The sequence below is a fragment of the Perognathus longimembris genome, chromosome 11 (genome assembly GCF_023159225.1).
Source record: "Perognathus longimembris pacificus isolate PPM17 chromosome 11, ASM2315922v1, whole genome shotgun sequence".
In the NCBI taxonomy this organism is placed as follows: domain Eukaryota; kingdom Metazoa; phylum Chordata; class Mammalia; order Rodentia; family Heteromyidae; genus Perognathus; species Perognathus longimembris.
In genome coordinates this window covers 5,753,121-5,781,059 of record NC_063171.1, presented here as the reverse complement: position 1 = coordinate 5,781,059, position 27,939 = coordinate 5,753,121, and the positions used below count along the sequence as shown (strand labels likewise).

The 27,939-nt window shown below is 38.9% G+C and overlaps 1 protein-coding gene, 1 long non-coding RNA gene and 1 pseudogene across 2 annotated transcripts in view; 2 read left to right on the top strand and 1 right to left on the bottom strand.

The window, feature by feature from the left end:
• Positions 1-16,956, bottom strand: part of Marchf3 (membrane associated ring-CH-type finger 3) — a 116,009-nt gene extending 99,053 nt beyond the window's left edge. Inside the window, exon 1 of the mRNA XM_048357677.1 lies at positions 14,678-16,956. The gene's annotated coding sequence lies outside the window, so the exon portion shown is untranslated. The remainder of the gene's footprint in view (positions 1-14,677) is intronic.
• On the top strand, positions 884-24,318 carry LOC125359795. Its single transcript, XR_007212615.1, has 4 exons — positions 884-895; positions 1,153-1,161; positions 9,212-9,220; positions 24,069-24,318. It is a non-coding gene; the product is annotated as an uncharacterized LOC125359795 (long non-coding RNA).
• Positions 24,319-27,244: 2,926 nt separating this feature from the next.
• Positions 27,245-27,711, top strand: LOC125359794 (annotated as a pseudogene).
• The last annotated feature ends 228 nt before the right edge of the window (positions 27,712-27,939 follow it).

The following is a 27,939-nucleotide window of genomic DNA, read 5'->3' as shown; positions in this document are numbered from 1 at the left end:
GGTAAGGGCATGTTAATAAAGGGACTAGCTTGGCCTTACTACTTTCCCGTTCCTCTCTCTGCTTCTAGCCCCCATGAGGTGAGTAGCTTTGCTCATCCACCATGACATTCAATTTCACTACAGCCCAGAAAAAAATGCTTCTAGCTGACCAAGGACTGACACCTTTGAAACCATGAACCCAAATAAACAACTCTGTGTGTGTGTGTGTGTGTGTGTGTGTGTGTGTGTGTGTGTGTGTGTGTGTGTCTCCTCCTTCTATTTCTCCTCTGTCTTTAGTGCCTGTCCTGGGGCTTGAACTCAAGGCCTGGATGCTGTCCTTGAGCTTCTTTTGCTCAAGGCTAGTGCTCTACCACTTGAGCCCTAGCTCCATTTTCTGGCTCTTTACTGGTTAATTGGACATAAGAGTTTCATAGACTTTCCCGCCTAGGCTGGCTTCAAATGGCAATTATCAGATCTCAGCCTCCTAAGTAGCTAGGATTACAGGCATGAGCCACTGGTGCCCCCGAAAGACCAGTAATTTTAAAAATTGTAATCAACATAAAAAACAAGATTAATCAAAGAAGAAGTCTTGAGAAGCCTAAGGAGAAAATGTAATTTAAGATCCTGTGATGAGATTCTAGGACAGAAAAACAATATTAAATAAAAATTAAGGAAATCTGATTTGAGAAAATAAGTATGTTTACCCTGACTTAAATATTATACAATGTATTACATAGTATCTCATATGCATAATTTGATGTTTCCATATATCAATTTAAAACTGACGATTAAATTTAAAAATCCTGAAGGGAAATCTAGATTAAGTATTGATTTAGTGCTGTGGAACCTTTTTTCTGCCAAGGGCCATTTATATATTTATAACACCACTAAGGGTCAGGCAAAATTATCAATAAAAGTAGACTGGCTAGAGTTAGTGGACAAGAAATATCTGTGTCTGTTCTACCATGTGCCAAATGATTTTGCTGGCATAGTACTTCAGGTCAGACATTCCTACCCCCACATAAAGTCTCAATTTTGGTTCATTAGTTGTAAAAAAAAATGTAAACAGTACCATAAGAGTTCATAATAAGAATTTTTAAAAAAGTTAGTTATATTATCATCTTGTACTATATTTATAGTGCTTAATATAAATATAAAATTGTTATCAAAAAGTTTATTTTAGTTGAATGCAAATGGCAGTCACCTATAATCCTGGTTACTTAGGAGGTTGAAATCTAAGAAGTGAGGTGCAAAGCTAGTTCAGGCAGAAAAGTCCACAGGTATCATCTCCAAAGTAACCAGCAAAACTTTTAGGCTAGAGGTAAGTCTCAAGTGAAAGAGCACCAGTTATGGAATGATAAAGCTCCAGTGAAGCAATGAGTTCAAGTGCCAGTATCAGCACACACACACACACACACACACACACACACACACACACACACACACACACATCTTAAATAATCACAGCCAATAATCCCCATGTGTTCTTAAAGCTGTGATCACTACTGTTTATGAAAAACAATTCAGTAACTAACATACAACTAGTCTAATTTGGTATTCCAACTAGTATTGCTTCCTAGACTAATTACCAATGTACCATTGTCTCCAAGGTTATTGCTTAGTTATGGTTCCACAGAGGGTACTTAATTATGCTGTAAGAGCTCCTCTGAGAAAACAACAAGAACAAATGGACATAAATTGCAGTGGGAGGGGGTGGTGGTGGAGTAAGAATTTTGATGTGCTGTGAAATCTAGCTCTGTAGTACTCTTTGATAGTTACCTGTTAAAGAATGTGTTGACCAAATAATGGTTTGTTTTTAGCCCATGTTGGAGTAAATCTGGCAAAAGAATGCATTTCTATAGTTTCTAGGAGGTCCTAAGAATATTTATGTTAATTAGAAAAGTTTCATAAAGTAAGAGTTGTCATAAGTGGTACCATTCACCTAAATATCATTCAAGTTGTTTCCAGTCTCCACCATTCTCTCCACTGACACATGATTTATTAATTTTGTTCTAGGGATTTGATTCCAAGCTGTATAAATCACGAATAAAGATTATAAAGTTTAGTAGTCTCAATGCTTCCTGGGACACTGTTTCAAGGGGAAAAAACAAAACTGTTGCAAAATAAAAACAATATGACAGTTGTATCAATATTTGCAAAATGAAATAATACTCAATGTCCTTCCAGAGGCAGAGCATAAATCTTGTTCCTGGCTCATTTTATACAAACTCTAAAAACTTTCTTATTAATTTTTAAATTTTTATTAAAATTTTCCCAGTGAAAATGTTTCTAAAATTAAATTTAAGATCTTAATTAGCCTCCAGTTATAAAAAGTACTAGATACCCCTTCCTACTGTTCTGATGCCTTAAAATACTTTAGAAAAATAGATTACCATGTCCTAAGCTGTTTACAACAATAATATCTTGCTATTTTTTATAATTAAAAAAAGAGAGACATCTGGCAAAGTGGCAATACCATAGTTTTAACATTCAAAGTTACATAACCTATTTTTTCTGGCTTATTCCTGCCTGACTCTTTAACCTCTACAATAAGTACCATGGTTCTAAGCTAAGCACTCATCAACATGAATTAATAGTGGCTAAGATTAAGGAGATATTGCTCCTTGGTCAGGTAATTCAGTGTTCTTGTTATTTATGTTATTCTACTGTAGTTGATGATGTGGTTAGTATAGAATCTAAGAGGATGTATCTGAGGCAATTTGAGCTATGACATATATTCAGTAACATCTTTTTTTCTGAATAATTACTTATTTATTGTCAAAGGGATGTACAGAGGGGTTACAGTTTCATATGTAAGGCAGTGGGTACATTTCTTGCACACTTTGTTACCTCCTCCCTCATTTCCACTCCTCCCTGCTCCTCCTTTCCCTCTCCCCCCATGAGTTGTTCATTTGGTTTACATCAAATGGTTTTGTAAGTATTGCTTTTGGAGTCATTTGTCTTTTTATCCTTTGTCTCTTGATTTTGATATTCTCTTTCCCTTCCCTAGTTCTAATGCAAGTATATACAGTATCCAGGGTACTCAGATGAGATACAGTGATAGCACGGGGACAACATAAGGAAGGTGATACAAGAGGAACAACAACAAAAAAAGCTACGGTTTCACATGGCATGTTGAAAATAATCACAACAGTGATATAACACTCATTTCCATAACACAGAGTTCATTTCACTTAGCACCATCTTATGTGTTCATAAGGGCATAGCTATTGGGCCCTTGTGATCTTCTTCTGTGACTAGCCTAAACCTGTACTAATTATTTCCTCTAAGGGAAGCCATAGAGTCCATGTTTCTTTGGGTATGGCTCACTTCACTTAGTATAATTTTTTCCAAGTCCTTCCATTTCCTTACAAATGGGGGCAATGTCATTCTTTCTGATAGAGGCATAAAATTCCATTGTGTATATGTACCACATTTTCTTTATCCATTTGTCTACTGAGGGGCATCTGGGTTGGTTCCATATTTTAGCTATGACAAATTGTGCTGCGATGCACATTGTTCTGCTGGTGGCTTTAGAGTGTTCTTGTCTGTGGTCTTTTGGGTAGATGCCCAAAAGTGTGGCTGCTGGGTGGTAGGGGAGCTCTATGTTTAGCCTTCTGAGGATCTCCATACTGCTTTCCAGAGTGGCTGAACAAGTTTACATTCCCACCAACAATGTAATAGGGTTCCCTTTGGCCACATCCCCTCCAGCATTTGTTTCAATAACATCTCTTGTACTACTTATTTCAAATGTCTGAATTCCGGATGTGCTGAATGAAGAAGAGAAAAATACAGCAAGCAGAACCAAACAAACCAGTCTTACATGAGCTTCCGTCTTCACTTCACTAATGACATTTTATTGGAAAGGTTTCAACATATCATCTTTGCAGAAACAAGGAACATTGATCTACATGCAGGGTTTGCATTGAGGTTATCAAAATTCTAGAGAATCATCAGAGGGCAAACTTTACCATGTTCAGTCCAGAGATGCCAAAACCCAGAGCCAGACAACTGTCTTTCAAGCCACCAAACATAAGGCTGATGAAGGAGAGTTCATGGAAAGTTCAGAAAAAAAAGAGCCAATTGTGGTACTGAATGCTATAAAAATATTTATGATAAATAATATAATTTGTTCCTTTTTTGGTTCTATGTTATCCTCTATTCACTTGTATAACTACAGTACTTAATTTATTTTATAAGCTAGTGTTTGGGAATGAACAAAACTTGATTAAAATTCAAATTCTATCATGATATAGTCTGCCCTGGTATTCTTTAGATCCAATAAGAAATTATGTCTCATCAAACATATATAATTTAGCTTGAAGTGGTAATAGTAGGAAACCAAATTTATAGTATAATAAAGTTGTCTAGGCTGGATATTTTCATTTCAGAGTGCAATAGTATTGGGTAACCTGTCCCCAGGCAATCATTAAGTCACTTATGCATGTTCTGGGTGGGGCTTGTTTACATCCTGTAATCATACCATTACCAGTCACTGCCAAATATAAACACAAAGATGAATATTGCTGGTTGCTTCACAACCCCAGTGACACCACAAACAATTATATGGATAGGGTGGTGACTAGCAACACTGTAGCTACTATGGTTGACTAATGTAAACTAACACAATGTAAACCAGCAGGCATCTAAAAGACTTAATAGGAATATGAAATAGGTACCCTTGACTGGCAGAAAGGAGGCACTGTACGAAGCAATCAGTATGAAACTATGACATTAATATGATAATTGTGCAATGTGAGAACTCAGGGAAGGAAGTTTTGGACAAATTGCTAACACTGAGTGAACTCATATTCACAGGAAACACAAGATATATACATCTGCTGATTGATTCTGAAATTCAATTAACTGGCTATGTCCCTGTGAGTGAATCATTTTACTTCTGTCGTCCTTAATTTTTTCATTTGGAAAATGAGAACATTAGATGTTCCATGGTAGTTTCCTTCCAGTCTAACAATAATTATGTGTCTTGTTTATGAATATATATAACTACATGCTTTCAACAATAATAAAACTAATATGTACTTGTGTTTATGTAACTTGTTACCAAGTCCATTTTGCAATTATTATTTTGAATAACAAAGGGCTTTCTTTCTGTCCTTGTAACTGGGCAAATTGATGTTCTGTAAGCCTTAGTTTTCTTATGTACAAAATTAATCTAATAGTGGCCCTATCATTGTTTATAACATGTTGTGAGCATTAACCAGGTAATATATGTAATGTTCATCCCAGTGCTTGGCACCCAATGAATACTTAGTAGATTTTTAAAAATTGTCTAGCCTTCTTTGTTTTATGGAGCAAGCAAAGAGTGAGTAGTCTTGCGGTTGTGTACTTGTATAGGAAATGATTTTATTTTTGTATATATATATAATTTTGGACGGCTCCATTGTTGACAAGTAATACAAAAAGGTTTAATTAGCTGGCCATTAGACATGTACCATCATGCCTGGCATCCCAACACTGGGGAGTAAGGCTGGAGAATTTCAAGTGTGAGGGCAGCCTGGGAAATTTAAAGTATAAAGCATCTGACATAGTTCGGTTAACAACATTAGCTATTATTTCTGGGTGAGGGTATATATGTGTAGGTATGTGTGTCCCCATGTGCCAGTTGAACTTAGGGCATTGGTACTGTCCATTAGCTTTACCTGCTCAATGCTGACACTAACACAGCTCTACTTCTAGCTTTTTGCTGGTTAACTGGAGATACAAAACGCATGGACTTCCCTGCTTGGGCTGGTTTTGAAAAGAGATTCTCCAATCTCAGTCATCTGAACAGCTAGGATTTCAGTCATAAGCCATTGATTGTGTGACTAAGGAAACTATTTTTTTAAGTTTTTATTATAAAACTGATGTACAGAGAGGTTACAGTTTCATACGTTAGGCATTGGATACATTTCTTGTACTGTTTGTTACCTTGTCCCTTATACCCCCTCCCCCTCCCCCTTTCCCCCCCTGAGGTGTTCAGTTCACTTACACCAAACAGTTTTGCAAGTATTGCTTTTGTTGTTGTTTCTCTTATTTTACCCTTTGTCTCTCAATTTTGGTATTCCCTTTGAATTTCCTAATTCTAATACCAGTACACACTGTTTCCCATACACTCAGATAAGATTACAGAGATAGTGTAGATACAATCACAAGAAGGTGATACACGAACATCATCAATAGTAGAAACTACAGATACACATGGGATGTTGAAAGTAGTTACAACTGTGATATAACAATCATTTCCATAAAATGGAGTTCATTTCACTTAGCATCATCTTATGTGATCATAAGGGTATAGCTATTGGGCTCTTGTGATCCTCTGCTGTGACTTGCCTAAACCTGTGCTAATTATTCCCAATAAGGGAGACCATAGAGTCCATGTTTCTTTGGGTCTGGCTCACTTCACTTAGTATAATTTTTTCCAAGACCTTCCATTTAAGGAAACTATTTTTATGAGTTGTTATAAGACATTTTTTATGCATTGCAGTTAGAGAAGTACATATTTCCAACAAAAAGACTCTAAAATATTGTAATTCTTTAAAAGATAAACTAATTATCAGATTTGCTAATTTGTAGGGCAGGCCCAGACAATAGTTATTATAAACAAAAGTAGAAGATTTGGTCAATCTAAAGCCACTTGTCAAAATTCTTAAGGAGAAAAAAAATCCTTAGAAAGTTATTGTTAACTACATAAAATTGACATGCTTTTAACAGCAGTCAAAAGAAAATTACAAACAAAACAAACCCACCTACTCATATCTTTCGCTTTGCTATGCCTCATCAGCCCTTGGCCAGATGGTAGAACTAATTCCATAGATTACAAAGCATTACACATACAAAGACAAGGATAAGAGTTGCCTTGATAGGTGTTCCAAATGAAGAGTTTGATGACATTAACAGTCTGATTATGCACAGGCACACACATAAATAGACACACACACACATACACACACTACTTTTAAAATAAATTTACTTAATAGTAACATTCATTTATTTCCGGATTGATAGATTTTGATTTTCAAATTCAGTTATCTGGAGAAACTATAATACTAGCTACTGCACAAAGGCTGTTAATGCAGGGGCAAAGAGAAGTGTTTATAAAACCATATTTAAGTGAAAAGCTTCAGATCGAGGAATTTCCCTTTCTTATGCTTCATTTTTTTTTTTTTTGGAAAATTAAACTTTGTAACAATTTTCTAGAATTTTTTTTTTTTTTGGCCAGTCCTGGGCCTTGGACTCAGGGCCTGAGCACTGTCCCTGGCTTCTTCCCGCTCAAGGCTAGCACTCTGCCACTTGAGCCACAGCGCCACTTCTGGCCATTTTCTGTATATGTGGTGCTGGGGAATCGAACCTAGGGCCTCGTGTATCCGAGGCAGGCACTCTTGCCACTAGGCTATATCCCCAGCCCCATTTTTCTAGAATTTTAAGATGTGAGTCTAGTGAGTCTTTTCCTGTTGTCCTGCTATGGTTTCTTATCAAGATCAAGAAGTAAGAGATTCCAGAGCCTAGCTAGTCTGGAAGTCACATAAGCAGGAAGGTCATAATTCTTCTGCCTAGGTTTTGTTAGCATGTGGAAGGTCAAGGCCAACCTCTGAAAAGAACAGGATGCTTCACAGACAGATTAGTTAGAACAGTTGCAGAAAAGAGCCACATGGTGAGCCAGGTGTCTCAGCAAATGAACTAGCCTGGACCCCGGTGAGAGAAGGCTCATGCTCCCCTCTCATACCAGCCAGCAAGCAGGTATGCAGGCAGGGAACAAATACCCTTGAGGAAAGTGGGGCTTATTAGAAGCTAATGGACTGCGAACATCTGAAGCAGAGAGGGAACATTCTCTAGGTCAAAGCAAAAGGAGAGGGAAATTACACCCTACAGTACATTCCTATGTTTGTTAAAATGACCTTCCTTCAATCACATTGGAATATATCTTCTTCAAAGCTTCCATTTGTTGAGCAATAAATATGACCAGGAACACAGCCAAAGTCTTTACATAAATGAGATCATTGTCTTCATAACAATCATATGACATATGGGTAATAATGACCGCTACTGCCCAGATTACAGATGAGGAAACCAGGACTGTAAGTTACAAAGTGGGCCCATGGAAAGACGCCAAGATTCTCACACTGGTTTGACCACTTTTTCAAGCTAGAGTGTTTTGTTATTGTTGTTGTTGTTTTTTTTTTAAATCTGCATTGCTCCTCTCTCATGAACAGAGGCACTGGCTTTTCACAGTAACTTAACATACAATAGGGTAACTCACAAAAACTGCCAAGATGTGGAGTGATCAAGACTAAGCATTCATATTCATTGCCTAGTTACTAGAAAAGGAACATAAGTAAATAAATGCTGTTTAATATACATTTTCTTTTTCCCTCCCCGTCTCCCTCCCTCCCTCTCTCTGTTCCTTCTTCCTTCTTTTCTTTTTTAAAAATTTTATTTCTCTCTTTCTTTATTGTAAGTGTGATGTACAGAGGGGTTACAGTTTCAGACATAAGGCAGTGTGAACATTTCCTATCCAACTTGTTACCTCCTCCTCCCTCATTTTTCCCCTTCTGCCCTTCCCATTGCCCTCCCCAACCATGGTGGTTTAGAGCATATAGTTTTGTAAGTATTGCTGCTTCATTCCTTTTTTTTATTTTATTTGTTTTTTGTTTTTGTTGCCAGTCCTGGGGCTTGGACTCAGGGCCTGAGCACTGTCTCTGGCTTCTTTTTGCTCAAGGCTAGCACTCTACCTCTTGAGCCACAGCGCCACTTCCAGCTTTTTTCTATATATGTGGTGCTGAGGAATCGAACCCAGGGCTTCATGTATACGGGGTGAGCACTTTACCACTAGGCCATATTCCCAGACCCCCTTCTTTTTTTTTTTTTTTTCCTCTCAGTTCTACCCAGGGCCATGTGTTTTTTAGGTTGGTGCTCTATCGTTGAGCTACATGTCTAGCCCTGGAAGCCATTTTTAACTATCCGTGTTTGGAAAAAACAAACAAACTTTAGTTATTAGTAGTATACTAATAATACTTGATTGGAGCTTAGAAAGGTTTAGAACCACATGGAAGAATACTTACATAACTTCAAGGCAAAGGTATTAAGCAACAGACCAAATAGTGAATGAGTGAAAAAAAAAATCAAGGCCAGAATAATGGTGGTACATGATGGTGGGGGAAAAGATGGGAGGATGATGGCCCAAGACTGATTCTAGAGGAAAGTATAAGACCCTACCTAAAATATAAAGTAAAAAAAGGTGGGGTCATGGCTCAAGCATTAGAATGCCTGCGTAGCAAATATGCAAGAGCTTGAGTTCAAATCTCAATACCACTCCTCCAAACACACGTATACACACAAACACAATTTTTCCTCACTAATTTGTATATCAAGGTTATAGGTTTTAACTGGTGCTTTTGTGCATTGCTAGTGGGAGTAGAAAATGGTGAAACTACTTGGGAAAAGAATTAGTTGATTTATTCAAAGATTAAATGCCTATTGAACATATGACCTAGCATTGGGTATACACCCAAGAGAAACAAAAACCTCTGCTCATAGAGAGATGAATGTATTTTAATTCATACAGACAATCTGGAAAGTGGATGAATAATTTGTGTTATATTCAAATGGTGGTTGATAATTCAATAATAAGTAGAGTGAACCAATGTAGATACAAGTCATAGACAGGTTACGACAAAGAAGCTAGACGCAAGAATATATGTATAGTTTGAGCCTGTTTGTATAAATTCTTGAAGAAAAGCTAATCAATAGTGACAGAAATTATACCCATGGTTTCCTAGCGGCAAAATGGAGATGGAGAGAGATACAGAATTCCAAGGAGGTAGAATTTTTCTATATGTTGGTTGGTTTGAACAGTGTATACATTTTTAAGAAGCACACAACTGATATATTCAGGAATTTTTATTAAATACAAATTTGTTTAAAAAGGATCATGGCTTAGAAGAGAGTAGTAAAACAGAAACAGCTCTTCCATCTCAGTTTGTCTTCCTCAAACCATTTTCTGTATTCAACTCTTTGTTATTCCTTTAGTTTAGAAATTTCAAGTGGAGGGCTGGGAATATGGCCTAGTGGCAAGAGTGCTTGCGTCCTACACATGAAGCTCTCGGTTCGATTCCCCAGCAACACATATATGGAAAACGGCCAGAAGGGGCGCTGTGGCTCAGGTGGCAGAGTGCTAGCCTTGAGCGGGAAGAAGCCAGGGATGGTGCTCAGGCCCTGAGTCTAAGGCCCAGGACTGGCCAAAAAAAAAAAAAGAAAGAAATTTCAAGTGGAAAATTTAGGAGACTTTTCAAATAAAGCTAGTAAGGCCTTTAAACCAGATTGCCTAGATATATGAGGTCTTAACAATGCAGCATTCTCTTTTTGTTGATGTTCCTGATTCTGTTTATGTGATATTACATTAATGTATAGGTATGTTTAACTATCTTTCTTTTTTATTGGTCCTGGGGCTTGAATTCTGGTTCTGGGCCTGGGGTTCTGGGTCCCTGAGCTTTTGTAAACCTTGATACATGGGAGGTTGAGAGCAGCAGTATCACAGTTCAAGACCAGCCCACGCAAAGAAGTTGAGACACCCATCTCAAAAGAAAAAAAACTGGGTGTGATAGTGGGTTACTGTCATCCTGGCTAGAGCAGGAAGTATAGAAAGGAAGATTTGGGCTTATCCAGGTAAAAAGTGAGACTCTATCTAAAAAATAACCAGAGCAGAGCTGGGTACTTATAGTTCAAAGCCAATCTAGTCAGAAAAGTCCGTAAGACTCCATCTCCAATTAACCAACAAAAAGATGGACGAAAAGCATAGCTCAATTGGTAGAGCCCCAAATGTGAAAAAGAAAGTTGAGCATGAGGCCCAGAGTTCAAACCCTAGTACCAACACACACACACACACATACACATTACCACCGCTACCACCACTACATCAAAACACAACCACCACCACCACCACCAGAAGATACCAGTGCAAAAAGGGCTAGATGCATGGCTCAAGTGATAGATTAGCCTAACAAGTACAAAACCCCAAGTTCAAACTCATTACTGCCAAAAAAGAAAAGAAGGGGCTGGGAATATGGCCTAGTGGCAAGAGTGCTTGCCTCATATACATGAGGCCCTGGGTTCGATTCCTCAGCACCACATATATAGAAAATGGCCAGAAGTGGCGCTGTGGCTCAAGTGGCAGAGTGCCAGCCTTGAGCAAAAAAAGAAGCCAGGGACAGTGCTCAGGCCCTGAGTTCACGGCCTAGGACTGGCCAAAAAAAAAAAAAAAGAAAAGAAAAGAAAATATTTAATATAACAGTCAATATTTAAATTTCAAACTATTAGGGGACTTTCTTAAACATGTTTGGTACTTTGGTGGTAACAAGAGCTAACCATATACTTAAATAGAAACATAACTTTTCTAGAATCAGTTGTTTGTAATAGAGAAAAAACAAATAATCCCCCCGTCTTCTTCCCCCCCCACCAAAAAAACACAGAAAGTACAAAACTTGTATCAGAGCTCATGCTTTTTTTCTAGCCTCTTAGAGGCTATCAGAACCCATCCACTCTTAATTTTCAAAAGTAGATTTGCGGGCTGGGAAGGTGGCCTAGTGGTAGAGCTTGCCTTGCATGCATGAAGCTCTACATTCGATTCCTCAGCACCATGTACACAGAAAAGGCCAGAAGTGGCGCTGTGGCTCAAGAGGTAGGGTACTTAGCTTTGAGCAAAAAGAAGCCAGGGACAGTGCCCAGGCCCTGAGTTCAAGCCCCAGGACTGGCAAAAATAAAATAAAAATAAAATTGAAGTTTTTTTTTAAAGTAGATTTGCCTCAGAAATACGTGAGAACCTTTGAAATATCTGCATGCAAAGACCTAAATATAAGAGGTAAAAGTCTTAGGAAAAGACAGGTGCAAATCTTTGTGAATTTGGCCATAGTTTCTTAAATAAGTAACTTAAAATACTAGTAAGATTAACAACAACAACAAAAAACTTATGTAAACCAGGCACAAGTCGCTAATACCTGTAATCCCAGCTATTTAGGAGGCTGAGATCTGAAGATCAAAGCCAGCCTGGGTAGGAAAAGTCCATGAGACACTTACCTCCAATTAATTAACAGCCAGAAGTGCAGGTGTGGCTGAAGTGAAGAATGCCTGGTTTAAATAAAGCTAAAAAACAGAGCCCACGCTCTGAGTTCAAGCCCTAGTACTGGCACAAAAACAGACAACAAAAAACCCAAACAAAATAACTTGTGTGGTTCAAAGGACACTATCAAGACAGAAAGTAAAAAGAATGCTTGACAATACTTACAAAACCATTTGGTGTAAACCAATTGTACAACTCATAGAGGGAGAGGGAGAGGGAGGGGGGGAAATGAGGGAAGAGGTAACAAATTGAACAAGAAATGTACTCCCTGCCTTACATATGAATCTGTAACCCCTCGGTACTTCACTTTGACAATAAAGAAAAAAATTAAATAAAAAAAAGAATGCTTGAGTTAGAAAAGCACATTTGTACATCACTTATATGAAAAGAGGCTAGTATCTAGAATAGATACAAAGCTCTTGGACTCAACTATGAAAAAATGAATAACCCAGTTAAAAAGTAACAAAAGATTTGGCTAGGCATTTTTCCAAAGATATGCAGATGAGCAATTAATACATGGAAACATGTTCTATCTACATTATTAGGGAAATGCAAACCAAACCATGATGAATGCTACTACATTCCCTCTAGGATGGCTACAATGAAAAAGATGAGTAACAAGTGTTGCTGAGAATTCAGAGAAACTGTCCAACATTGTTAAGGACAAATGTAAAGTGTCAAAACCACTTTTGAGAGTTTGGAGTTCTTAAAAAATAGGCAATGGTGTCCAAATGACCAGCAAATTCGTTGATATTGGAATTCAGTGAAAGATACTCAAGAGAAATAAAACCATATGTTTCTACCAGAATCATACCAAAAAACCATTTCAGGGGTTTTAGTATTTCACAGTATTTCATACCTTCATTTAATCCCAAGGTGTTGTCCTCATTCTTAAAAAGAATATCATACTAATTTGTAGTCACCCTCCACTTCCTTCAGACCCTAATACAGGTAGGATTACAGCTAGGCTGATAGTTACTGGTACTAGTCTGTTGTGGTTTTTGAGATAGGGTCTTGCTTTTTGCCCAGGGGGTCTAGACCACGACCTTTCTTATTTTCCTACCATAGTTGAAATAACAGGCATGAACCACGGTGTCCAGCTATTGGTTAAGATGCGGTCTTGACTTTTTTTTTTTTGGTCTGGGATGGCCTGGAATCTTAGTGGTTCTGATCTCTGCTTTGTGAGTATCTAGGGTTACAGGCACGCACCACTGATACTTAGCAAAGACATCTTCAGTGAGTAGTGTCTCACAGCTCTAATTCAGGTATTGGGGAAAACTACTGTGAAGGAAGGAAGAAAAATCAGCAAGTAGGACACAGTATGGTATGAAAAGCCATATTCCCTTCATCTGCAGAAAGATATTTGGCCAGAATAGTCATCAACTGCTGGTTGACAGCTTGTTTCAAGAAATTCCACTGGCTCTTAAACTTGAGTGAGCAATCAGAATCAACTTGAGAGTTTGCAGTTGCTCAGATTCCTAGGTCCCATCCCCAGGGACTGTGCTTGCCGTATAAGGCTGGAATAGGCCTATGGACTTTTATTTCCAATGGGCTACTGGTGTTTCTGGCCCTACAAGCCATACTTTGAGGCATGGACTGACCATCTTATTTTGGTGTGTAGCAATGATCAAGTGAACATTAAAGCCAGTGATCCTGCTTGGTGACACATCAGTAACAGTGTACAAAGTAAGTCAAAAAGCTATAAGCATATTAACATTTCTAAACACCAATAGTTGCCTTTCAAGTTCCAGTCTCAACTTCTGGTTCTAGACTTAGAATCAGTTTTTTTCAGATGTCATTTGGGCACTTGGGAAAGTATCTTAATTTTAATAAAATTAACAGAGATAATCTTTACAAAAAGCCTTCAGGGTTTTTTTTTTCCTGGTAGTTTTCAATAGGTCTGGCTCAAGGCATGTGGACATCAGCTATTTAGGAATATCCATGGTGTTTATGATAATGTGTTTTACCCTGTGGCCAAACGGTCTTCTGGAGAGATGTGGCTGTGACTTTGACAGATTGAGCCAAAGTTAAATTCTGATGAATTGTAAAGGAATTTTATCAGTCCTAGGATGGTTGCCAGCTGCGTTGGACAAGAAGTGATTTTCCAAAAATGTGTAGAGCAATCTACATTTATTCTGTCACCTCAATTTCTAATTTTCTCAAAGATTGGCTCAAAGCTTTATACTCCTACTTTCTACCATTTCCAATACCATAAGCTTAAATGTGAAAAACAAATAGTATCATGATCCTGGCTCTGATAAATCAGCAAGAACAGAGTAAGGTAAAGAGAAGGGAGTTTACACTTTGCTGATATCACTGAGGCAGAGTGGACCTCAACTTGTTTGAGTTATCAGCAAAGAAAAATAAGCAGAAAATGTGTTCTTGTTGGTAAACTGAAGCATTTCAAGAACAGAAAAATCTGGCATGTTGGCCCTAAAAAGGCACTTTTGTTTTTATGTTCTTATAGAAATGAATTAACTTGAAGTCAAATTAATCATACTTGGAAAAAAACCAGGTCATTTGCTTTAAGAATAATTACACAAAGAAACAAGCTCTAAGCCAGCCTTGTCTCCAGCTTACATTTGTACTTCTGGCTCTGCTTTCCATTATTTGCAGGACTCTCTAGGCCTCTGCTTCACCTCCCTGACCACCCATGATAGGGCTTCCTGTCCATTACATGGCAGTCAAGACAATGCTCCAAAGAGGATGTGAGCATTTCTTTAAAACAGACTGCCACCCAACCCAATGGGAAGCCAGTTATCTCTGTAGCCACATGTTCACCAGAGGAAAATGTGTGTGTATAACCTCAGTGAGTGATATTAGTCACTGGGCTTCTAAGAAGTTTGACACTTTATTCCTCCCCCACCTTTCTAAAGTATAATGGCAGTAACTGCATTTGTGCAAAAATTACCCTGAACTGGCTAGCAACTTCATTAAATTACCATCTGATTCCTATTTTACAAGTACAAAATAGTTGATCTCAGTGAACTGGCAACTTAGAAACTTAGGAGGCAAATTAGAGCAATTACTAATAAATTATACGTGTGCTAACTAACAATTTGTCTATCACAGGAATATGAGGGAAAACTGCCAGACTCCCTGGCTCTGCAATTCTGAGCAGGCCTTTTCTTTCTTTTTCCCCCTGCTCTCCCAAACTAAAAGCTTTCATTATCCACAGTGGTTATTCCATTATTGTGGCTACTTTAGTTGACTCCAACATTTATAATATAAGTTAGGAATAGTAAGAGGATAGGATGTACACTCTGTTTGGGACAAAGGGTTTGGCTTAAAATTAAAGAACTAAAAAAACTTTTTTAAATAAAAAAACATTCCCTTAAAACAAACAAACAAACAAACAAACGAACGAACAAAAACAAAAATGTAAGAAGTGAGTCCCATAGCAGCTTTCCCTAGGTAAGTTTGCAGGGCTAATGATAAGGAGGACAGAGGCCAAGTGTCTTTTCATTCATAATCACCATTCATAATCACCACTGTGCCTTGTTTCTGGGTGAGGCATTTGATGCAATTAAAGGAAGTTAGGTGTTACAAATCCTGCATAGTTACAGGGGAGGAGGTGAGATTAGGTCAATTAAGAAGATAAGATCTTTCTCTTTTCTTCCTGTTTGTCTCACTAGGTCTTGTGTGCCATTCTAACAGGCGACATGAAAGGTGTTGGTACCATTCATTAATCGAGGGCCAGATTTTTCCATCATCACAGTCTTCCCACCTAGGACTGCCTCTTCACCATCTACTTACATCCCCAGCTGGTTTTGTTTTATGTGGTTGCTGTCAAAACTTCAGTGGAAGGAGAGAAAGCTGTTGCAACTGTTTGAGTTCATTCTCATTGATGTCTTGTTTGAATAGAAAATAAAGGTACCTGGATTTTGAGCAAAGGAGGTCCAATGTCTAGACTAGATGATGAGACAGGATGTACAAAAAAACACCAAAATCAAAACAAAAAAAATCACCTGCCATATGTGAAAGAGCTTTGATACAAATTCTAAATATTCTCTAGCAATGGCAAATTTTCTGCATAATTTATGTATGATATTCACTGCCCTCCTCCACAGCCAACAAAAAATTATGTATCTATTCCTCTTTATCCACAATATCTTACCAGTTTTTTTTTTTTTAAAAAAGTCTCTTTCTACCTTGGATACAAATGATCCCTTTGCTCAGCTTCATATTTTCACATTTTACTTTTACTTATAGTTTCAATATTTCCCCCCATGCTTTTTGATTTCTTTTTCCACCATACAAGCTAGCTATAGGACCCAATTTCTTCTCACCACATCTCCTTGGAGAATTATGTGGCATCTATCTCCCTCGAGAAGCTTTGAAGTTCGAGAGAAAAGAAGTATAATCAGCTTTATTGTTTTCTACTAGGGCAACAGCATTGTTTCAAACAAAGCCAATCGACCCATGAGTTCTAAACACCTTTCTAAATAACTCTGGGTGCGGTTTCAAAATCTGACCTACATAGCTCCTCTGGGCTGCGTGGGAGTCATGCTTATCCCATGTCCACATGTTTGTGTGCTGGGTCACATTAAGCAGCAACCATTTCGCAGTAGACTGGGAGTTGTAGAGGTCTGAATACAACTGGTGGAATTTCACCTTTGGGGCACCAATCGGGTGGAGCAAACCTGAAGAAAGGCTTCTACCTGAGGTGGGGTGGAGGAGGGAATGACCTGCAACCTTGGCAGCCCCAAGGTTGTCCTGTTGATTCAGACCACATCAGAACCTCTCACTTACTTAGATACTATACAGGTATTCCTTCTATACAACCAAGAAATGGAAACAAGAGGTTTTTGCTGTTGCTGTTATTTCCTTCTCCTTTGTTGCTGTTTTTGTTTTCTGTATCTTTTGTCTTGTATGTAAGTTTATCTATTTTGGAGAAGGTAAGGATGGCCCAGAAATGGTAGGACAAAGGGTGAACAAATTCAGCAGTGATACTCCCTAGAAACTATGTTGAACATGAACTATACAACTTGGGGGGAGGATAGGGAGGGAAAAATTAGGGGATATTGAGGAAAGAGGTGACACTGTTCATAAAGAAATGTAATCATCACTTGACTTATCTAATTGTAACCCTTTTGGTATATCAACTTTACAAGAACAAATAAATTTTTAAAAAGAGTTTGGAAGGTAGCGAAGAGTGCCAACTCTCCCATCCCTTTTGTTTAAAATGTATTGTAATACTGTAGTACTATAGAACACATTTGAGTATGGATTATTGCTTCTGAACAATTATAAACTAGTAAAATACCTGTGTTAGAATATATATGTATTTTTGTAACTCAAAACTATGCAAACTGCTTCAGATGAGGGCAGAAAAAATTAAGAACATTTATCATAATTTGTGGGTTGAAGGATGCCTTAGAGGATATATTACTTAGCATCCATAATATTAAGCAAAGGCTAATTTTCAAGGTGAGGAGCCTATAATGAAGAAAAGATAAAGGGAGACCTTCCCTTCCCCAGGAGAACAGACTGATGGTCCAGGCAGTTGGGCCGCAGTTGGGTGCAGACTGGAGAAAACTACCCTAGGAGGGAGAAGCTTCCTTAGTACATTCTACTTCTAACTTCTGTTCTTTAGATTAAAAGAGTCCTCTGCTCTCCTCCTCTGTATTTTGGCATTGTTCTCTGGCTAATCAGAGGCAGAGGGAAAAATAAATAACCTTTGCATAATACTCCTGCCCGTGTATTTTGTTCAAAACTCTCTGTTACCAAGGAAATGATTAAAAACCTCAATTGGAGGTTTGGAAATTAAAATCATTATATTGATCAGAGGTGGGACTTTGTAGTGCTGTTCATCTAATGCCCTGTTTCAAAAAAGATTTTCAAGGAGTCTCAGCCAAAATTTTCAGATCACCAAGTTATAGTTCTACAGACTGTGGCTATTTGTACAAAAATAGTCTCTTTTTGTAAGCTAAGATGCATTTCTTAAGCTTTTACATATTCAATCAATAATTTTTAAATGAAAGTTATATGTTAAATGCAACAGCTAAATCCATGCAATTTTCAAATCCCTTTTAAGTAGAATATGGTATTCACAGGTTGAATTTTTAAAAAAATAAATTTTCATGTTTTCCAAATAAGATTTAAATTATTCCTTTTTTTCTTCTTTTTTGGTGTCACTACTAGGGCTTGAACTCAGGGCATGGGTGCTGTCTCTTAGCTTTTTCACTCAGAGCTGATGTACTTACACTTGAGCTGTTGTTTCACTTCTGGCTTTTTGGTGATTAATTGAAGAGAAGTGTCCAGTGGACTTTTCTGCCAAAAGTTCCTTTCAACTTTGATTATCAGATCTCAACCTTGTGAGTAGCTAAGATTACAGGAAGTAAACCAGTGCCCTGCAAAATTAAGAGTATTCTTGTTTTTTTTTTTTTTTTTTTTTTTGCCAGTCCTGGGCCTTGGACTCAGGGCCTGAGCACTGTCCCTGGCTTCTTTTGCTCAAGGCTAGCACTCTGCCACTTGACAGTGCCACTCCTGGCCGTTTTCTGTATATGTGGTGCTGGGGAATCGAACCCAGGGCCTCATGTATACAAGGCAAGCTCTCTTGCCACTAGGCCATATTCCCAGCCCCAACTAAGAGTATTCTTTAACTAATATGTCTTTCTGGAAAACAGTTGGGATCCAATGTCTTCATCAGCCACATTCTAACAAGCAGAAGCCAGATGCCATGAGAAATTCACTCTTGTCCTCGTGGAGAGAAGCAGAATATGAATATGAGGAATCTGCTCTCCAGGTCTAGCCAAGCAGAATCTCTTAGTCCACTGATGTAATGGGCAGTATGTTTCTAAGTACTGGACAAAGGAGGCTAAAACTCATCACAGTCAATCTCACAATTTGCCTGGATAAGCCCAAAGGAATCATGAAAAACAATACATCAATCTCTAACTAGAAAGTATACCTTATTTTCTCCCTTTGCCATGTTCTATCCTCAGTATGCCTGTGCCAATGCTTCCTTTAGTTTTTTTTTTTTCCTCCTTTTGTAGCTACCTGCTATTCTTTTGTGCCTGTCTCTCCTTGTGGCTCTCCAGAGTAATACTCAAAAAAGAGCTTCTTTGATCAAATGTGCTTTCCACTATCTTGTTTTCCTCCCTTGGGATAACTTTCTCCTACCGGCACCCCTCTCCCCAGGGAATGACAACGGGAAGTATTTCTCTTTCTATATTCATGGAGCTGAGGCACAGCTTCTTAACTTTTTTTTTTTTTGGCCAGTCCTGGGCCTTGGACTCAGGGCCTGAGCACTGTCCCTGGCTTCTTCCCACTCAAGGCTAGCACTCTGCCACTTGAGCCACAGCACCGCTTCTGGCCGTTTTCTGTATATGTGGTGCTGGGGAATCGAACCTAGGGCCTCGTGTATCCGAGGCAGGCACTCTTGCCACTAGGCTATATCCCCAGCCCCGCTTCTTAACTTTTGATTCCCCTCTGTTCACAGTCCATTTTTGATGTTATGTTCTCTACTGGACATGTCTGATTGTTGACAGTACAATGTGTCTGGTTGTTCTTGAGGGTGCGATCAACAGTGGAATTTAGAGACAAAATCTCTACAACCCAGTTAGTTTTACTTTGAACCTTGACAGCCCAGACCATGGAATTTATGCACATTTTTTAGATTAGTTTCCAGGTCTTAGTTGAGTTATTTCTGCAATTCTGTGGCTTGGTCTCCAGTTCCATGGTCTCTGCTTTGGGCCAACTGGCTTCCTAACAGAATTACCTGGCTCTCTACCAGGGCACTCAGTTGTGAACCTGAGTCCTTTCTTTTTCTTTCTATTTGTACAGGCCTCTTTACCTCTTCCTCTTTCCTCCTGACTAGTTCAGTCTCCTCTCCTAGCTAGGTCACTCTGGGTTTCTCCTGTCTCCAGCTCTGAGGTCATGTCAGGAGCTAAAATGTGCCTAGCTCCTTCAGGAGCCCCATTTTTGGCATCTACAGTCACATAGGTGGCCTCTGGCTCGTCACTTCTCTGCGATCTTGTCCCCAATCTTGCGCAGCAAGGAAAGCACACCCTTCTGGCACCCTGTCCACTCACCTGGCAGGTGGCCCACACCTCCTGCCTGAGATAGCTGCTCTGACCTGGTTTCCATTTACTGATCCAAAGTTTGCTTCTGGTCCTGCCCTTCAAAGGCAATTCCTAGAAGCCTTAAGGAAAGAGGAAGGTCTGCATATTTGAGTGATGAAGGCTTCTCTGACTGTCAGGCTATCTGGCCATACGGGGTGGCAGGGGTTGTCTTATCAGTCTAGGCCAGGTGTTCTCCACCCAACACAACCAGCATGTATGTGACAGAACAGAGAGCTCTGCTCTCAGATGTGTTTTGGGGTTTGAGCAAATGGGCACACATAGGGGTGTGGTGGGATCACATAAGGTCATATGGCTGAAGACTCTGATGTGCTGCACTGTGGCCTTTTTAGGAGACACTAAGACATAGCTGTGGTGTCAGCAGTAGATTCTATAATCGATTTGGCTTCCCTTTTAAACAGCTGTTGGAAAGCTTATTTGAAGTTGGCCTATGACACAGAATGAACTTGAATGAATTTAAAAAATAATCTTAATAATCAGTTTGTTTTATGTCCTTTTGTTTTCTAGTTTTTCTTTTCCTCTACCTTTAATTTACATTTCCTTGTCAGCCACCTCAATCTCTTCCTGAGTTAAGGTAGGACATGAATAAACAAACCTATAAAACTAGGTAACTTCTGAGAAGGGAAACAGTCTTTTATACATAGTCGGTTAGGGCAATAAATGTTACCGTGCACAAATCCATGACACAGAAATACCAACCCTAGAAATTTACCCTCCAGTCACACTCATCTAAGCAGTATCTATTTGGTTGTTGCATTTTTTATAATAGGAAAATAAAATAACATAAATGTCCAGGAATGGCCAGACATATCATGTTTATGTAGCCATTTAATGTCCTACGGTACAGGATGCCTTCAATGTGTTTAGTGAAGAACAAAGAAGCTTGTCGCTGGGAGTGGAGGGTGGCTGTGTGTTATTTAAATCTCCGCCCACCCCTGTCTCAATTACTGTAAATACCAAGAGGGGCTTGCTTGAAGGATGTAGAATACTAATGAAGTTGTCATCCTCAGCAGAGTTGTTCTTTTCTTCATAATTCAAGGCAGTTTCAAATAGCAAGAATGAGGAAGCAGAATGGAAGACACAGAGGGAGCTACCATCTCTGAATTACAAGAACACAAACTGCAGAATGAAGGTGTGGGAGAGCAGTGGGAGAGGCCACAGGTGAGTGACTGCCCTTTGAAGACAAAGGCTTTGGCAGGTAAGGGCCATGTGAAGGAAATTCTGTGATGTTTCTGTGGCATGTGGTGAGTTTTTTCACTGTCTCCCAAATTCTCCGTAAAAAACTCACCTTATTTCCAGTACTTTTGCAGTTGGGCTTGTTTTGTAGGGAATTTGATAAAGTGTTGTATTTGACTTAAAAGCTCAGAGATGGTAAAGGATAAAGGCTTCACATATAGACTGGTCTTATCCAGTCACGAAAAGAACCTGGTCTCATGTGGAACCACATTCCTGAATATGGGGAACTGAAGTTGAAGACCAGGAGAAAACTGAAAAAGAGAGTGAGAAGGAGGAGAGGAGAGCAGTCATCTACCAACCCTATATAAAAGCAGTGGACTGGCTTCACACATGCTGGAATTCCCATGGAGGGGATGACAAACGTTGACTTAAGAAATGGGTAAAAGGGTCACAAGAGAAGGTAATTTCAAAACTTAAAATGTCAGAGTGGCAAATAAACAAACCATTAACTCTGTTGAACTTAATCATTATTACCTGAAAAAAGGCATACAAAAATCCTGTCATCTCATTAAAAATACTCTTCACTTGCCCACTTGACCTCTGTGTACCTCCTCCCCTTACTGGCACATAGAAATGGCCACTTGTCTGCTTTCTTCTCTTTGTATCTGACCCCCTCTTCCAGATCATGCTTCTATCTATCCTCAGACTAGCCCAATGAGGACCTAAATAGAGCAGGCTGCCTGGCTGGGCTTCTGGGGGCTCCAAATCCATGGAACATTACCCAAGCTATTGTGCATCCATATTTTTCTAGGGAGAAGGCTCGGATTTTATTACTATGATGACTCTGCTAATAACAACAACCTTCCACTGAAATGCTGAATGTAGAAAGAAGTCTTCTAGAAAGAATATCATTGTCAAAAGCTGTCTTATTTAGATCCACATATACATGCATCTAAAGGTTGCATGTAAAACAGTCTTTCATTTAATATGATGTTGCCATGGCCACATCACCCCATTTAGGTTTCAAAACATCACAGTTACTCTGAGGAGCTTTTCTTTAGGCTACTGACCATATAGTTACTGACCCTTTTAGCTTTGTTTCAACAAGACATGAACCACATGTTTTTGTGCTTTTGTATTTCTAAGTCAGCACATACCTTGACAAAAAGTTGGTATTTTATAAATAGTAAAAGGACACAGTGACCAAGTATTCAGAATATACTAGACATTGAGGTGTTTATTAACATGATCCTGTTTTACAAAGGAGGAACAGCAGTCCTAAATGTAGAACCACATTTGGAAGCTGCCAGTCACTCAGTATAAATTTGGTTGAATGAATGAGATGTAGGTAATGGCATTCATACTTTCAATCATGTAGGTAAAGAAACTAGGAATCAGTATGAGGAAGGACATTGTTTCAGAAAACCAGGTTACCTGTCTTTCAGTTACATATGTTTTTTCCTTATTGTTTCCACCTTTATTCCTTATGAGAAATAAAAGGGAAGTCTGGTACACTAAATTGAACAAACTGAACTCATTTCATTCATCTCTGATTCTAGGACTCTTGTGTATGAGACTCTTTCAGCAGTGGATACTATTGAAACATGATTGATTGATAGGGAGATTGTCACCAGAGACCACTGTATAAAAACAAATCTTCCCTCTTTGGGGCTCCTTTTCTTGTTGGACTCAGACTCAAATGCTACAAAGCTATGAGGTAAAGGAAGTGTTACATGCAGGGTAGGTGGGAACTGATGGCCAGAAGAGGAGCTAGTCTACTTGGGAGGAATTACCAGTCCTTGGTTTATCACATCATTATCACTTGAGAATTATGGGCCTAGGGAGACTAGCTCTTCAGAACTGTAAGAGAAACCAGAAACATAAACCAGACAAGGAATCCCCTGAATTCTAGATATTGACAACTCACTTAAATAAATATATATTTTATATAATACATATCATCTATGACAGGGTGGGTGTGTGCATCACCAGTTTATGAAGTGTGTTTCATTTGGGAGCACCCAGAGCCACTTTTGCCAGATCTGGAATTAAAGGAGAGTAGCAAAGGTGAAATTAATATGTTCGGTTTTGCTGTTTGTCAGTATCCTCAGTCAAAGGTTTGGTGAGGAATGTGGTTGAAGGACAAGCTAATGTCATGAAATATATTATTAATGGTTTCAGATTCAACGTCAAGAGTGGGTAGTAACAACTATAGTGACTTTCTCCCAGAAGCTTCCAGTCAAGTTTTCTCCTGCACAAGGAATTGACCTGGTGTGCACTGACTTCAGCATTCTTCAAGCTGATTGTTGTAGTGCAGCACTTTGCTGAATTCACCTCCCCCACCACACACATACACACACACAAAGAATCCACTACATGTCTTCTTACACTGTATGCACTTCTAAGGGGGAGCAAATCAGCCTTTAGCAGTGAACAGGGGCTACTTTCAGGGCATCTATGGATAGTAGCTATCTTATGAGGGAGGAAAGCTTACAAAAGACTGGAACCTCTCCTAGCAGTGGCCTTACTACCACTTTCACTCAAGCCAGGCAGTGCAAAGCACCAAACAGATTTGCATCCATTTTGAGATGCATGACTTAGATCCATAGGCCTAACCCTTGCACAGCACACACAAAAAATTCTCCAAGGTTTGAAGGAGGGAACCATGCAAAAACATAACTTAGCAAGATGAGGCTTCTGAGACCTTTAAGAATGAGTTTCTGCTGTAGATCTAAGGACCATATTTGGAGAAAGCTTCCTCGAGTCTTACTTTATTTAAATTCATTAGTGAAAATGTATGCAGAATATTAATGGACTTGGCAGGGTTTGAGGGAAATAACAGTTTCTCTTCAAACTGGAGGTGTTATGTACATGTCTAATGGAGAAGGATTTCTGTTTGTGCATGCACAAAATTTCCCTCTTCCCATACAATACTAGCAAATTGAGAATTTTCAACCTTTTTTCTTTAAACAAAAGCAAAAGTATCCTACCGTATACCTAAGCCAAAACATGGAAGCATGCACAATATGAAATAATATGTTTGGAGTGATGTATGGCTCTTAAAAGGCTGCTGGTCATGTCAGGAGAACATATGAATTGACTACTATGCTATTTAGAATCCCCATACCAGAGCATTCTCAAAGTTTTTGGTGAAATCTCCACAGCTGTTTCCAAATAGCACTTTTCTTTCTCTTCTCTTCTCTTCTCTTCTCTTCTCTTCTCTTCTCTTCTCTTCTCTTCTCTTCTCTTCTCTTCTCTTCTCTTTCTTTCTTTTTCTCTCTCTCTCTCTCTCTCTCTCTCTCTCTCTCTCTCTCTCTCTCTCTCTCTCTCTCTCTCTCTCTCTCTCTCTCTCTCTCTTTCTTTTTTGTTTTTGTGCCACTCCTGAGGCTTGAACTCAGGGTCTGGGTGCTGTCCCTAAGCTTCTTTTGCTCAAAGCTAGCACTCTACCACTTGAGCCACAGCTCCACTTCCAGCTTTTTCTGTTGATATAGTACCGAGGAATCAAACTCAAGGCTTCATACATGCTAGGCAAACACTCTACCAGTAAGCCACCTTCCCAGGCCCCAATAGCACTTTCTACTTTTGTTAACACCTTTCTTTCCTTTTATGTTAATTTGGTATATTGTGTTTTTCCAATCAAGATTTAGATTATCTTAGACTTTTCAATGCCCATTTTCAATAAACTATGGGGATAACTAAGCTGGTTCTACTATATAAATGCTTTTACTTCAAAGGTTAAACGATTGTAAACCCCTATTTCAGTGTACCTCTTCCTGCAAAAAAAGTGTGTTCAATCTTTCTTTCTCTTTTTTTCTTCTTGGAAGTACTAGGGTTTGAATTTAGAATGTAGTGTTTGCTAGGCAAGCATTCTACCATTTGAGCCACGTCTTCAGCTCTTTTGCTTTCTGTTATTTACTCAGATAGTCTTGCATTTGGGAGACTCACTTAAACTATCTACTAGATCTCTGCTTCTCACCAGTATGACAGGCATGCACTGCTATCCATGCCCTAACCTTTCCTTTTCTATTCTACTTTTTCAACTCTTAACATTTAAAAACTTATATATTAAGCAGAGGCTAAATAAGAATTAGTTCTCATAAGGATTAAGCAATAAAACAAATAAATTATTTTTCTTTCTTGCAAACAAATATGTTCTTTAAATGGGAAATTTAATTATTCCTTAAATTGCTCTTCCACCATTTAATTCACAGGCTTTTGCTTCTTACACTAAGAGGAGCTGAATAAATGTCTATTTTCTCTGAATAACAAGCATACACATACTCAAGAACTAAAGGCTGGGTATGATTTGAAGTTTGTTTACACTTTATTTTCAGTTAAATCAATAATGACAATTTGAACATGATTTACACATATATTATTTATAAATTGAGATATGTGATTTATGTAGCATACAATTCACTCACTTAAAGTAAATTTTAGTATATTCCTAAAGTTTCACAACCACCAAAATTATCAATTTTAAATATTTCCATCACTCCAAAGAGAAACTCCATATTCATCAGCAAGCCTCATTTGTTTCCTGCCTGTGACAAGCATTAATCTACTTCTGTCTCTACAAATGCTTTTTCCGGTCATTTCACTTTGGGGAGTTTTTTTTTTCTGATTAATATTATGTTTTCAAGTTTCAGCCGTGTTTATATATATTTAAATTAAGTACCAGAGACACAAAGCACATTGTCTGAAAGTTCCCTAAGGATCTGGGCAGCATGGTTCTTGCTCTTATCATGTTCTCATCTTCTTTCAATGGTTCACATTTGGGATGTAGAGAAAGTCTTGATGTTTTTCATCTTTTTAACCTTTCATTTTGGTAGTGCTGAGGATTGAACTCAGGGGTCCATGCTTGCTAGGCAGACACTTTACCATTTGCGCCACATTGCCAGCCCCTTTTTGGGTTAGTTTTGAGGCAGGGTCTCACTTTGTGCACAGGGCAGCATGGTTTGCAGTTCTTTCATTTATGCTTTTTCTTATTGTCAGGGACAAGAGGCACAATGCCCATCCAGTGGCTGAGATGAAATTTCGCTTCCATTTTTGCCTGGGCTGACCTGGAATTGTGATTGCCCCCTGCCAGAACCAAAACCAAAACAACAGCAAAACAAAACACCCTCTGCCTTTCAAGTAGCTGACTTGCCTCTTAAATTTTTACTTGATCTCTAAACTAAGTTGAATTAAATCAAACTTATGTGGATAAAATAACTCAGCATATTCCCTCTCCAAACACAAGCCTTCTCTTCTGTTACTTACTTTCATTAATGACAAAACTATCTGCCCAACCTAACTTTAAAACCTAATCATGTTTTTTTATTCATGTCTCAGTCACTCATTACTGTGCGGGAATCGTTTTGTATTCTGCCTCTACTGCTTCTCTTTTTGTCTCCTACCCTACGCCCTGTGATTCTTCTTGGCCCAGTCTCACTGCATGGCTGCACATCTCCTCCCACTCCAATCTTCCCTCCCCTAAGGCAGTGGATGAACTGCAGCTCTGTCTTGAGGGTAGGGATGGGGAAGGAACAACAGGGAAGACAGTGTAGACCCATTTAGGCCTTTAAATGGCTGACTGTAAGCTGCTGTCCTATCAATGCTAAAGGAATAAGGGACTAGCAACACAGTGCTTTTTCTGGTGTCCTGGGCCCTACCTGCAGAGATTAGGACTTATTTTCAGACTCTGCCTTTTTCAACTCTAAGTACCAGGATCTTCCTGACCACCAAAGTGGCATTATGACAGGCAAGGGCTCCTGAATGTCAAATCTGGATTCTACGAAGATTAGATGTGGCATGTGAGACACATTAATTCTATATTCTCAGTTTCATTTTTCAATTTGTAACGTAAGGTAAATGCACCTTCACAGAAACAGTTACTTGGGTTTGGCATGTTGCCTGTGGTGGGTGTGGTGTAGTTTCCGGGGAAACATGGCTAAAAGTTTACGGAGTAAGTGGAAAAGGAAAATGCGTGCTGAGAAGAGGAAGAAGAATGCCTTAAAGGAGCTTAACAGGATTAAAAATATTCTCAAAATCAGTGGTGATGTTTTAATGAAAGATGTTCAAGAATAACAACTGTGGTAGCACCCAAACATTGTCTCAAGAGAAAATGGATTGTGTGGAGAAGGATGACAATGATGACATGGAGATAGAAACTGAAATTAAGAGAAACAAAAAGACTCTTTTAGACCAGCATGGACAGTACCCAGTGTGGATGAACCAAAGGCAAACCAGAAAACAGCTGAAGGCAAAGCGAGAGAAAGGAAAGAGAAAGAACAAAGCAAAAGCAGCAAAGGGTCTGGCCTGGTAGCCTCTTAAAAACTTGAAAATGTCAATGGGATAGATGTTTGATTAAAATGTGTGTGTTGGGGCTGGGGATATGGCCTAGTGGCAAGAGAGCTTGCCTCGTATACATGAGGCCCTGGGTTCGATTCCCCAGCACCACATATACAGAAAACAGCCAGAAGTGGCGCTGTGGCTCAAGTGGCAGAGTGATAGCCTTGAGCAAAAGGAAGCCAGGGACAGTGCTCAGGCCCTGAGTCCAAGGCCCAGGACTGGCCAAAACAAAACAAAACAAAACAAAAC